Source organism: Taeniopygia guttata, chromosome 2 (genome assembly GCF_048771995.1).
Source record: "Taeniopygia guttata chromosome 2, bTaeGut7.mat, whole genome shotgun sequence".
Taxonomy (NCBI): Eukaryota; Metazoa; Chordata; class Aves; order Passeriformes; family Estrildidae; genus Taeniopygia; species Taeniopygia guttata.
Window position 1 is genome coordinate 129,589,408 of NC_133026.1, and position 13,953 is coordinate 129,603,360.

A 13,953-nucleotide genomic window follows, 5' to 3' on the forward strand; every position below is an offset into this window, starting at 1 on the left:
TTTCAAGGTTGGGAGGAGGGAGAAAGCATCCTCAATTGTTGCTGTGCGAGACCGGCTCCGGGCAGGCGTCAGCGGGAGCACGGCGGGAGGTGGGGGGAGAGGCGGCGGCCGCTTTCCCCTCTGGCTCTGTGAGGCTCAGTTCTAGCACGGGAACAGACAAAATGGCAACACAGGGCTCAGGTGCAAACACGTGTTTATTGTGGGAGCGTGTTCCCGAGACCACCGGGGCACCAACCGAGGGTTGGTTATATCCCGTGCCGGGGGCAGGTGGGAACATGAGCTGTGGCCAATGGGATGGGAGGCAGGGGACAGGGGCAGGGAAACCCCGGAGACCCCGGAGACCGCAATGGGAAAGGCGGGGGAGGGGGGGAGGGTCAGGGACCGGACCGTGTGGCGAGGGCGAGTGATAAGGGAATGCAGGGTCGGGACAAGGGACCACGGGGGGAGGGGGGAGGGGGAATGGTGGGGGAAGAAGAGAAAATTACAAATCCCGCAGCTCAATCTTTTGAATTTACATAAAGGAAAGGGAATTCTGAGGCAAAAACAAATTAGCAACGTTATAATTCGAGAGACATCAGAAAGTGATACACCAATCATAGCTACAATGAATGGGGCAAAAATCTTTTCCACATTACAATTTAAGATAAAGGGTACAAAATTATCACAAACACATTCTGTATTTAGGATGAAAGCACGATTCATGACGCGATGCTTGTGGTTTTCAAATTCTAGCAGAGCAGAAGCAGGCAGCGAACAGCGATGTGGTTTCTCCAATTTGATTGCGAAGTGGGCATATCATTGTCGGCAGCAATTAGAGAGGATGATCTTTCCTTCTATAAGAGATAGCTCAATCCAACAAGTTATTTCCAAATTATTACAAGCAATGGGGAATACTTGTATTGAAATAATAAGGGAACTCTGGGCAAGGTACATTTAGGAGATGGGATAAAGGGGTGAACCTGGGCATCACTGTTTCAGGGGAAAGAAAACAGTGGAGCCCCGGTCCAGGTTTCCAGCTCCACTCCCTCCAAAGGGGGCCCCCCCTCACAGCAAAGGGGAAAGCTCTCTTACAAAGGGAGGTCCTCTAACGGAGGGGCCCCTCCGGCAATCCCTCCTATCAGAGGGGGGGACAGAAGAAGGACTGGGGGATTAATCCAACCTCACCTCCCCCCCAGTAGGGGTTGGCTCGCTGCAGGATGGTGCAGGGCCATTGGGGGAGGGGTGGGGCTGGTGGGAAAACGTGGGCAGAAGAGAAGGGTTACGGCGGGAAAATCAGATCCTGGTAGCATGGCCAGCGCCATCTTGGGAGGGGGTGCCAGGTGCACTGCATCTTGCCCGGGGAGGCACGGCCAATGCCAGCCCCAAGGGAGGATAACAGTGTCTGGCAGGGTGCTTGGGGCGGCTCGGCCGCAGCCATCCCCAAGGGAGAAGGTTTGGGGAAGTCCATGGGGAAAAGGGAAGGGGGGGCTTCACAGAAGCCGAGGGGGAAATCTACACGAGAGGAGCCCGACACGGCTGGAAGCCGACAAAATGCATGGATGTGAAGGGCCTCTTTTAGGATGTTAACAATTCTCCCATAGCTGATGTGTCACCATTTACAATTCTGTCCCATTGCTGTTCTTTCAACCCTCCCCCTGCCCCCATAGCCCAGAATAGGGAGGAGAGGGTAGAAAAGGCAGCTTTCCGAGAAAGAGAAGGAGCTTTCCAGTATGAGTTACCCCAAAAAGACCGAGTGAGGTTGCGTCCTCCTCGGAAAAGAAAGAGCCTCCCGGCCGCAAGGGACATGCAAGGCTACAGTCCCCGTCTGAGCGCGGACGGTGGTTAAAACTCAGAAAAGAAAAAAAGGTAGCTCAGCCACCCAACAGGGTCCCACCCTGCTCTGACCCAACTTACCCTCCGGGCTCGGGCGGTGAAATCTCTATCTCTCTCCTTGGTGGTGGAAAATCGCACTGAACTGAGGACGTATACTTTCGCGGTTTTGCTCTCCCAGAAGCCTGGGTGTTCCCATTAACCAGAGCTCGTCCCTGAAACTCTGGGTTCGGCCACTGTCAGCCTCTGGTCTCCATTCAAATGCTGTCCCCTGATGGGCCACTTTTCGAGCTCAGTCCATCAAGCCACTGCCAAACTGTCCTCTTTGTCCTCAGGTAAGTCTACCCGGCTCCCGGCCCCTGCAGTCCGGCTGCCCCCGCAGCGCGGCTGCTCCCGGGCGGGTTAGAGAGCACGCCGGTGAGGACGGAAGAGGGTCCCCAGAGCTTTGGGTTTGTTTTCCGCCCGGCACGTCAACTCCTCTTAGCGTCTGCAGAGCTCTTATGGCAGCAGAATTCCTTTCTCTCTCCCCCCTTTCAAACATCGATGGAAGTAGTCATCTTCTGCTACCATTTGTTGCCGTGTGAGACCGGCTCCGGGTGGGCGCCTGCAGGAGCACAGCAGGAGGAGGGGAGAGATGGTGGCCGCTTTGCCCCTTCGGCTCTGCGAGGCTCAGTTATAGCACAGGAACAGACGAAATAGCGACACGGGGCTTGGGTGCAAACACGTGTTTATTGTGGGAGCATGTTCCCGAGACCACCAGGGTACCGACTGGGGGCTGGTTATACCCCGTACCGGGGGCAGGGGGGGAACATGAGCCACAGCCCATAGGATGGGAGGCAGAGGACAGGGGCAGGGAAACCCCGGAGACAGCGATGGGAAATGGGGGGAAGGGGGGCGGGGGGGGGGGGGGCAGGGACCAGACCGCGTGGCGAGGGGGAGTGATAAGGGAACAAAGAATTGGTACAAGGGACCGCGGGGGGAGGGGGAGTGATAAGGGAACTAGGGGGAGTGATAAGGGAATGCAGGGTCAGGACAAGGGACCATGGGGGGAGGGGGGAGGGGAAATGGCGGGGGGGAAGAAGAGAAAATTACAAATCCCGCACTCAATAACACAGTGGTGCTGCTGCTTGGGAATTAGGTTGCCTCCAAACACAATGCTGCTTTCAAATGCTTATTGTGTGGTGGGGAATGGCCTCTGGAAACTATTATTTTAGAAACAACACAAAACATCCCTGTTTTGGGGAAACTTAGCACAGCAATTGCAGGATCCATGGAGAAGCACAAATAGCAAATCATAATGATACGTCTGAATGTAAGGAGCAATGTTTCCAGGTCATGCACAGCAAGTAGACAAGGCTTCAGAGGGCCTTCAGGACAGAACTAGGATCATCTGTGCAGGAGGGTAGTTGCAGAAGAGCTTGTGCCTATATTAGACTAAAACAAAAACCCCATTCATCTTTTGGTATTCTGCCCCTGCACAGGCTGCTTGCTCCTGTCCTATGTCTGAACCAAAGGAACCAAAAGCCTGGTCCTGTTCCTTTGGATTTATTGCTGCAGCGGCATTCCTTCCTCCTGCAGCCAGAGATAAGATTTTGTTTTTGCTTGAGGCTTTTAGATCATAAGGCTGGCTTTGTGCTCATCATTCTGTGTCATTCATGCCTGTTGCTCTCTCCATCCTAATGAATAACAGGGAAAAGAGAGTGACTTGTAAGCCTAAACCCACCACCGTGACCACTCCTTGTTAGTGATTGCCATTAAGGTATATTGAGTTTCTCTCCTGACTACAGGAAATCAGTTATTATCATGCTGTTTACTTCATTTTCCTTATGTCTATTTTGACTGGCAGCTGCAATATATATTTTATAAGGCTCACTTCATTTCTGACCACTATTAGCAAAAGCAGAATAGCAGAGCATGTACAAAGAAAAAGGGGAAGGAATGAGATGTCAGAGAGTGAAGATGAGAGGCTCTTCTTGATCCTCAGCCACGCTGCTGTCAAACAAGAGCCTGATATATTGCAGATTTTTAAAGAAATTCATCTATAACCCTTGGGGTAGAACATCTCTATAAGCAGCTTGAGTCACCTAATTCACATATGTTATTCTCTTGGTTTTCCAGGCATACCAGAATTAAAAGCATATTTTACACATATTTTCTGCTGAGCCCATTTATGTTTTTTTCCTTATGATGTTGCGTGGAAGATGCAAGCCTCCAAATCTGAGAGAGCTGGCAAAACATACCTACAGAGGTGCAAGGATGTTACAGCATGAAGCAGAGAAAATGAGGCTCTGGCATAATACATAAGGGGGAAAATGAAGATGCTCCTTTCAATTAAGCATACTTTTCAAATTATATTAAATGCTTTGCTGCTGGGTAAAACAGCCTAATTACTTCTGATGGTTGTTGACAGCTGCAGAATTGAATTAATGGAGAACAATCTGCTTTCTCAAAGATGCCCACGTAAAAAAGAAGATAAGAAACAGTGATAACTCCCTTCTTCACAACTATTTTTTTTCAACTGAAACACCAGGCTCTGGAGGATAAAGCAAAATCCACTTTGTTAGTTTGTCAGGAACGTTTTGTACAATTTTTTATCATGAACAGCTATTAAGACTACCACCCTAGCCATGCAGCTTCAAGGACCTTGCCAATCCCAGCCACCTACAACAGTCTCTTTCTCCCAGTGTTGCACAATATACAGCCTTACCTGGCAAATAAAAGTCAGAGCAAAACTCTGAAGTAATTAAAATATGAAATGGGAAGAATAACATAGGAGGACTCTAGGAAGCAATACAGTTGAACCCTTCCTGAAGTGTAACCATCTTTACTTACATTTTTCTGAGTAAGTGCTTCTCTAGACCCTGTGTAGGAGAGATCAGGTGTGGACACGCCACAGCTTGCTTGCTGCAAAGCAAATTTTCCTAAGTCACCTCTGTGGTGATTTCCTTTTCACTTCCAGGTAATACTCTCACTCTTCAAACACAGTTCTTATGTACTAGAGAATATTAGCCACCTCCCCTCGTGCTTCTTATTTTGGATTAAATTTTACCAAGCCAGTCCTGAAGCAAAGAGTTGGTCCTTCATATGGCCTCTGCCAGCTGTTCCTGTCTGAGGGTCTCTTGCACTGTGGTATCTGACAGCCCTCCTGGTAATTAATTCAGTGGAGACCTGCTTATCTAAGAACAGACACACTGATCTCTTACTGCTCTGCAAAGGGGACGGTGGCTGTTTAGTCTCTGTGTCCTGCATCTCTCCTTTCCTCCAGACTGCAGAGTATTTGACCATGCTCTTGTTACTTTCCCTGAAGTCAGGGCTGAGGTAATTCCTATGGCACAGAGGGAGCACACGCAGAGAAGGTGGTCTGGTCTGACTGCTGCATTTGGGATTACTCCATCACAGACCTCTGCCTCCTGCACTGACCAGCCTTGTAGGAAGGGGAACTTTGTGACAGTGCTGTGGGGGACAGAGCTGCTTGCCTCGTGGGGAGGTGCCAGCAGCAGAGCACTGCTGGGCAGCCCCACTGTCTGTGAGCAATTGTGGCTCTCATGAGGAAGATTTGGTGTGAAGTTGCTGCCAGTCACCCACCACAACAGGGTCTTAGCAGCTCTGCCGACAGAGATGCAGCTGGATGTTTCCTTTATAATGAAAAGAGAGCAGTCTCGGTGGCTGTCAGCATGAAGGAAGTCACAGAAAACAGGATAGATGTGGATATTTTTCTATATATCCATATGTGTACATGGTATTTGCATATTTCTTTCCATTTAGGGAGCTTAGTATCTTTAACGAGACCAACTTTACTACAAACTAGTGGTGTTCTTAATCAGACAGTAACTGTGGTTTCTAACCTGAAGCTCCTTTATACTTATCACATTCCCTTGTTCTGACACAACAGTAAATTAAAAATAAGAAGGCAGGATGGAAGGAGGCATTTGAAATGCATTGCCTCAAGTGCATCTTTTTCTCTGCAATTTTTCAAAAGTATCACTCTGAAGGTACACAGGGCAGCCAATAAACTGAACAGCTGCTTAAAGTAGGATTTAACGTTCGTGGAATTGTCAGAAACAGGCAGTGGCTCATAATGAAAAGACTCAGATTTTAAAATGCACTGCAATCAGATGAATGGCCCCAAATGAAAAACAGGGCTGTGAAGCTGTGCAGTGTTGAGGGTGGCCTAAGTTCTGTGTTCTTATAGTTCTATAATTGCCATATATTCTTAAGACTAGCTCTAGTAACAGAAGTAATGGTCTCCTACCTTTTCTGAATCAAATATCCAGAATAACTGAATTAAAGCTGGATTCCTATCTTCCATGTGTATTATATATTTTTTAAAGAATTGTATTGACGAGATCTCAGTAATTTCATAAGTATCATCTCTAGAAAACATATTTCTGTTAATAGGATTTCATTTTCTCAGATTCATTCAATGTCTTCAAGTATTCACTGAGTGTCTTTCTCATATTTTAATTCTATAAATGCTAGTCTCTCAGCATGCTCAATACTTTGAATTTTCAAATAAAGCACAATAGATTACATTGTACTGAGCCACTTTCCTGCTAATATAAGTATGTAAGTATTTCTTTCTGCATGAAGATTTGTTTAAGAGATTTCACGTTTGGTAAATAGTCTTAGATGGGCCTTTGAAATCCATTGCCTTCATGCACATAACACAAATGTAATATTACAGTTATACACACATATAAAATTGAGCAATGTATGTAGGAAATACTAAACACTCAAAGATATGTTGAGCTTCAGTGTTATTAACAGCAATATTTTTCAATTGTCACCCCATAAATCTTGAGAGCATTTGCTGATGGATAGCACACAGGAAGCAGAGAAGCAGCATGTTTTTCTCTTTAGGGTGCTTTGGGGTGTCACTAACTGCCTGACATCAGCAAATTTGAGGTCAGGGCAAGGCAATTCCAGTCCAAGGCTGGGACAAGGAAAAGGCTCCCCTCTGCCTTTGACCTGTGGCTGTGCCAAAGGGGGCTGGACAGGAGGTGCCAGTGGGTGGCAACAACAACTGGTGCGTCTCAAGGATCAACAACAGCACAGACTCCAGCAGAGTGCATTTTTCTCTAACTCGGTACGTTTTCATGATCTGGAGGCTTCACTATTATGATGCAATTTTCATTGATAGTCCTTTTTTCCCTTAGCCATTTATTTTAGTGGCAGAAGGATTTTCTCCCTCTGTTAGCAGAAGGTGACTTACTCAGAGATGTGGCAACAGGACCTGTATTAAGGGAGTTTTTGAGCAATCCCCTTCCTAGCAATCATTTTCACTTGTGAGCTCTTATCTCTCCTACAATTCACCTGCACTTTCACTACTATCTATTTTGCTGGTGGATCTGAGTTAGGACTCAAGCTCTTTGGGCTGTCTCTGTCAAGAGCAGAGCAGCAGGAGGTCCCGCACACTTCAGGGCTGAATGTCCCTGTGCAGCAACCTGTCCACAGCAGCTGCAGAGAGAACCCCTGGGACCTCATCTCTGAAATCAGTTAAGTCATCAAGTGAAGCTCTCTAATGTGGGGCTATGAATCTCAGTGCTTCCTTTGTTAGGTGATGGACCATATTGTGAATTTCTGGGACCCCAGTACTGAAGATGCTCTGGCTGAAAGACAGAGTCTATTATTTAATATTTATTGCTTAATGTACAGCTATACTATTTTGGAGAGCTGAAATTGCATTTTCTTCACAGTCTTGTGCTTTGGTGGGCTTTGTGTCTGTTCAAGGTTTGGTCAGTGCAGTGTTGGGGTTCTGTGAGATTACACTTGTAGATAAACCTAAATAAGTAAGTATGCATTTTTCTTCCCTTTGCATATGCCTTTTTTAAACTTTTCTCCTTTCAGCTTGTCAGGCAGGGCAATCAAAAATCCAGTTTTACCATCTCATTTGACTGTATTCAACTTGCAAATGTGTCTGTGCATTCACAGCAGCAGTCAGTGAAGCCAATATATAGTGAAAAACTGCTGCCTCTGGATCAGCCTCCTCCAGGTATCTGAGGTAGGAAAACATCTGCTGGTGTTTTTCTGGAGGTAGCCTGAAGAGCCAAGAGTAGGCAGGATGTATTTCAGGATGGCATTTGTTTCTGTTTTCTAGGACTTGCAGCCCTTGTGGACTCCCCCAGGGCAGAAGGCTCACTTCAGTACAGACAGTGCATAAGAGGATGCAGAACTGAAAGCACCAACAGCAGTGTGGAGGAACAAGCAAGCCATGCCAACACAGCAATTTCACTGCACATATATATTGTCTTTGGAGGCTCCTGCTCTGGCAAGACAGTGCCACTGCTCTTCAGGAACTCCTTAGGAGTGCAAAGGCCACAAGGAGTAGCACTGCTCTGTTTCCAAAGTTCCTTGCCCAGTGTGTCTATGATGGCTGTATTCTTTGGCATGTGGAGGTGTGTCTTCACCTCACTCCAGAAATGGTGGGAGCCGGAGGCAGAAGGCTGCATTCCCAAAGACCTGCTGAGTCTAGTGAGGTGTGTAATAAAGCATCTGGAATACCATGTTCAGTGTATAATTTCAAACAGAATTTGGTATGCTGCAGGAAAACATATCCAAAAACTTCTCCCATAAAGAAACAGATACATGGATGATCTCCCCCTTTTCCCTCTCCTTGGGACCAGTCCAGAGTCAAATCCCAGTTCTCCACCCTAGAGAACATCACAGCTCCTCCCTGCATGGCTATTCACCTTCTTGATTGTTCTTTATGAGCTTTTCATCTCCCTTCACCAAGTTCCTAGTATTTCTGCAGGCATCTTTTCATTCCAATATCCTCTTTCCAGGTATCTGTTTTGGGTATATGGTCCTGACATGGAATTTTCTGTGGAAGTACTGAGCCCATCTGTGCTCTTTGGGTATTTCTGTTCCTTGCCCAGTGGCTCTGTGAACTGGCACTGTCGACCATGCTGGAGTTTGGACCAGTGGCTTTATTTCAGAGTTCTCTTGCCCCTTATTTTGCAATGTCAGACTGCAGTTTCAGCTGTGTCTAAGTCCAAAGTGCTTTTTCTGCAATAGCCAGTCCCAGCAGTAGCAGATGACACTGTAAAGCATCAGCACACTGAGCAGAAAATCAAAGTACAGCCACGGCTGTGCACACAGTACCTTGCTTCTTTCACATCTCTCCCACTTGCTTTCTGAGTCACAGCACTCTGCTTAAATGGAAATAAAAAGCACTAACAGAGTTAAGTCAGCAGATGTAGGTTGGCTGCAGCACAGTGCCTGACCTTGGCACTGCCCCATGGATCAACAAAAGCAATGATCAACCAGACATGCTTCACCCTTATCAATGAAGTGCAAAGCAAGAAGCGCTTTATTTAATTTTCCAGATGTAGGGATTAATTTGAAGTTTGCAAAGCACTTTTCCTGGTCCAGGGGAGTACTCCACAGATGGAGAGTGTGGAAGTGCAATAAATAAAACACACCAAGTAATTTTTCTTGAACAGGGTCTCTTCTCTGATCACACCGCTCGTTTACACTGGTTGTCCGCTTGGCAAGGCAAACACATTCTTCCCTCACATGCTCTGCACTCACTTTGTCCCTCCTGCTAATCATCTGGTGCAGACAACAAACCATAAACCATCCTGTGTCTGCTGGAACTCAGATGCCTCAGCCTAGTGACTGGTGCAGAAAATGGAATGAGCACCTTGTGGCTCACAGGCATTTGGGGTCAGCAAGCTGCTGATTTGCTGTCTTTGGAAAGCAGAACACCGTGGCTGCCTGGTGGGGAAGAGCAGATATAATTGCAGGAAGTCAACTAATTCATGCAAAATGAGCTAATCATTAATGGTGGGGCACACAGCCATTCTTCTGCAGTGCTGAACAATTACTTCTAAGTCATGTTTCAAGGCCAACATGGATGTGTGCATGAGTAGCTGGAGCAGAAAGAATCTCACTGAGTGAGCTGATTTCCATTGCATTCCTTGCCCCTACTCCTTCAGCTGAGGTAAGTCTTCCCTCTCAGACTGTCAGGATAGTGTCACTGGGTACTGATAAGTATGTTGATATTAAAAGCAGAAATTCAAAGGATCAAATCTAGCTGGGGTTTCTGCTCACTAAATATTATTGCAGTTCAACTGCTCTGTGCTTCTGTCCCAGAGAGTAAGAAACCCAGAGACCTTACTCTAAAGAGAGACACTACCACCCTGATCTCAGTTGCAGTCAATCTCTGCTCTTGTTACAAGTGATAAAGATGCAGAAAAATGTGAAAGATCTACCTGAAAGGTGAAAGATCCAAAGTATGATCTAGCTTTGCCCCCACACATTTCGGTTCTGCTTTATCTCGTACTTCACTTCTTAAATTGTTGCAAATGCAATTCAGTGTGCGGCGCTGCTGCATGGCAAAGATGTTTCCTTCTAATTCCCATTTCCCTGCAATAGAGTTCAGAGGAAGAGCCTGGCAAAAAGGAGTCATCAAAGACAGAAAGAGTCCTGGCCTTAGCAGGTTCTCGGTGAGGGAGCAGTGAATGAATGACAGGGACCATCACAAACATAAAGAGGGGTAAGTTTTGGACACTCATACAAAGAGGAAAACCTTGTATATCCTCTCAATGTCTCAACATCCTACATGCTACTATAAGCAGCCCAGCTCTCCATATGTGTTTGTGCCTGTGTATGATCTTTCCTTCACATTCAGTTTGGGTTTTAAAGGGTTTGGTCTTCAAAACCTTGGGTTTGGGTTTCTGTCTTCTTTCATGGGAAAAAAATAATAAAATTAAACCTTCACTTGGCACTTGCATTAGCAAGCACCTGGCTCTAACACAACAAATATGCTGGAAGAGACTGATATTTAAGTCACCAACAGGTAGGACATAACGTTGCCTTTCTGCTGGGTGTCTTGCTTATAAAACCACACAAATACTTCCTGGAGAATAAATTACCTAGCCAATTTCCTCTGTTTTCCTGTTTGTAAATTGCTTCTAAGTAGCTCATGTTTCTCTTGAATGCACTTTTGGTAAATACATCAGGCTATGGACAAGCAGTTTATTGTGACTGCTCAGTGTTTAGGACTCAAGCTGGTTTCAATCATTTAAATTTTATACGAAAGCTATTTTTATTTTCTGAATGGATAAAAGTACCACAGAGCCTGGTTTCTGGTGTGAAAACTAATTCCTAGAAGTGCCACCTTTGTGTGTGACTATTTAATAATTTTCATTTAAAATAATTTCTTCCATAAAATAATTTTGTTTTAAGGAGCCCAGTGACCCCAGAAAGGCTGTGAAAGCTCCAGTAAACAGTAGATTAAACTCCCTTGGAGATTCAGGAATGGATCTTTACCACCAAATCTGCACATTGATTTGCATGGCCTCTTTGGAGTAACTTCAGTGCTCTGTGTAGCTCTCAGGAGCCTCAGTCCAAAATATGAATGACACCAGGCAAGAACAAACTGAAGGCTGGGACACAGGCCATGCATCTCTAGGTGTGGTAAGAGAGTGGGGAGGATATGATCCCGTGAAGATGGCTAAACCAGATCTTTCACATTTACAGACTATCCCAGCCCATTGAGAACCTTTGCTGTGCTATTTGCAAAGCAACCACTTCTTTCATCTATACCTGACCCATGCAGCCTCACAGCAGAATCTCTCTTATGTTTCTCTCCCAGGTGTTTACAGAAGAGATCAGTAAGGGTATCCTCAGCTCTCTCCTGCAGAGTTTGTTTTCTCTTCCTTACCTTTCTAAGCAGACAAAACAACAGCTTCAGCTGCCCCAAGGTGCCTGTGGACACAGTGCTCTCACAGAAGATGTTGTGAACGGGGCTCCTTCAGGCAGGCCATGGCTGAATAGGAAGACCACAAACAATCCCTTTAAAATGTATCATGTGTGATGCAGGTGCCCTTTTGCCATACAGCTCAACCTCCTCCACAAACATCAGACAGGCATTACAGAACAAGAAGAGACTGCTAATTAATAGACACTGCCGGTGCAGGTGCTCCTGTAGCTGCCCTTGCTGACCTGGACCATTTACACACACAGCACGTTTAACATCACAGACCTGAGCTGCCCCAGCAAGCAGTGCCAGGTCCTTATCCACTGTCATCCAGTGATGTGCCTGCTCCCTTATCCTACAGGCACTTAGGACAGCACTGCAATGTGGAATTTGGGACTGTAAACCAGCTATGTGAGAGGAGATGTAACTATAGCAGTTGGATATAAACAGATCTGCTGCTTCAGATTCTCACCAGAGGCACCCAGAGGTTTCAGTGATATTTTAGCAATAAACATCTGAGATGTTGAAATTTTTGCTATTTTATGTAGCTGTTTGGAAAACAATTTTTTATAATGTTGAAAAACATGCAAGTTCTAACAATGTCTAATCCAGTCATCCCCAAAACTTGTTAAATGCAGTAACCAATGTCCAAGAATATTTTAGCTAGAATGTAAGACTATTCCTTTGAATAAAAACTGAAGTGGCTTTATTGGTATTCGTTAAGCCACTCAGCTGCATTCCACAAACATTTGTGTTTACCAGAATGCTTGTAAAAAGGAAAAAATATTGTAAACATTCAAGCGAATGTGGATTTATGCAAAAACTTTTGCCTTCAGAATATTAAAGTAGCTGCCTTAAAATGTCTCCCTTGATTTAGAAGGGATCTGCTGAGGGAATAAAAATACTGTATAACATTAATCATCAGTGGTAAAAAAAAAAAATCTAAATAACCCCATTGCCTTTGGTGTACTTATTTTGGATTTATAGACATCTGCTGAAACCAGATCTGAGCTTTTATTTTTACAAGCCTCTGTTTTTTTATCTAGAATGGCTTTCAGAGAAAATACTTTGAATCAAGTTCTGTTGTGTTTGTTTGTTCTGTGCTTTGTAAAACTGTTGAGAATTATTTAATCTGTACATGATCGTGGGACTGAAGATAATGTAATATAAGACTTACTAAGATCACATCAAAGACAATTATGTTATACTGTGAAGTCAGGAAAAAATGCTACTTTATCTCAGAAAATGTCTCATTTTCAGTGAAGTTTTCCAGAATGACAAGTATAGACTGATGTGGTGTGTGGACTTGCATTATTTGCAGCCTCAGCTCTTGTCCCTACATTTTTCTATGGGTCCTTGGGTCACCCTAAAGCCACTGTCCTCTGGGTCACCCTACTTTCACCCACTGTGACTCCTTCCAGCTTGAGTCAACTGTCTGGAAACCTTACATCTTCCAGGAGCTGTAGCTGCAGGACCTCTCAGCATTGCTGACTTCCTCAAAAACTGGAGACATATTTTCTAGCCTTTAAGGTATGAAACCAAGATGTCAAAATCTCTGCAAGCCATAGTTCTTCCAGTGGAAAAAACCTACCCAAGACAGCAGGGAGATACAGAAACTATTGCACTTCTTGGCGTGGTATCTAGTCACCCTTGTGGCAAGGGATCAGCAGTCCAAACAGCTCTGGGAGAATAAGCTCAAGCTGTCAGTGACTGACCTGGCTTAGATGAGCTTCCCTCAACTGATCCAAACTGCTGGGGAACACCAGAAGAGCCCTTGGAAATGGAGGTACAAACCAGGAATCCTTAGGAGAAAGCTGTCTCCATTTCCTTAATGAAATACAGGCCAAATATCTCCAGCACAATCAGTATTTGTCTGAAACATTTGTTCCACAGAAAATTTCAAAATTTCTTAGGATGGATTTTCTTGATTTGCAATAAAGTTTTCATTCTGGCAGAATTTCTTATTAAATATGGGTATCTCAGTTTGAATCAAAATATTCCTTTAGCAAGCAATTCTGAAAAACAACACCCATCCTTTGTTCCTTTTCCCAAATTTCCTTACTCTTTTGTCTGACCACAGACAAAATGATCAGTGGTATGCCTCTGCTCAACTAATAATTCTGTTGAGCCTCTTTGTGATAATGGTATCACAATGTGAAGAAGAGATTACATAGCAAATTCACAGATTTTGGCATGAGACACCTTCAAGTGATTTTACAGCATCTTGAGGAAAGCAGCTTATGAGCCTGACAGCAATGAGCAGGCTTTCTTCAGATTCTGGCTTCCTCCATGAGAACTGAGAGCACTTGGCCCTGAAGTGTACAAAATTTCCACAAGTTTTTAATTTTTCTTATCTTTACAGGCCAGGATACTTGTCTGCAGGCTGAGGTGTAACATTTAACCCAGGCTCCTTTTCTGCTGAAGTAGGAAAGAGAAACTGT

General features: G+C 45.1%; 1 long non-coding RNA gene across 1 annotated transcript; it reads left to right on the forward strand.

Annotated features, from left to right (window-relative positions):
• The first annotated feature begins 9,374 nt into the window (after window positions 1-9,374).
• Window positions 9,375-13,481, forward strand: LOC140682541 (uncharacterized). Its single transcript, XR_012054378.1, has 3 exons — window positions 9,375-9,751; window positions 10,186-10,306; window positions 11,408-13,481. It is a non-coding gene; the product is annotated as an uncharacterized lncRNA (long non-coding RNA).
• Window positions 13,482-13,953: the final 472 nt, after the last annotated feature.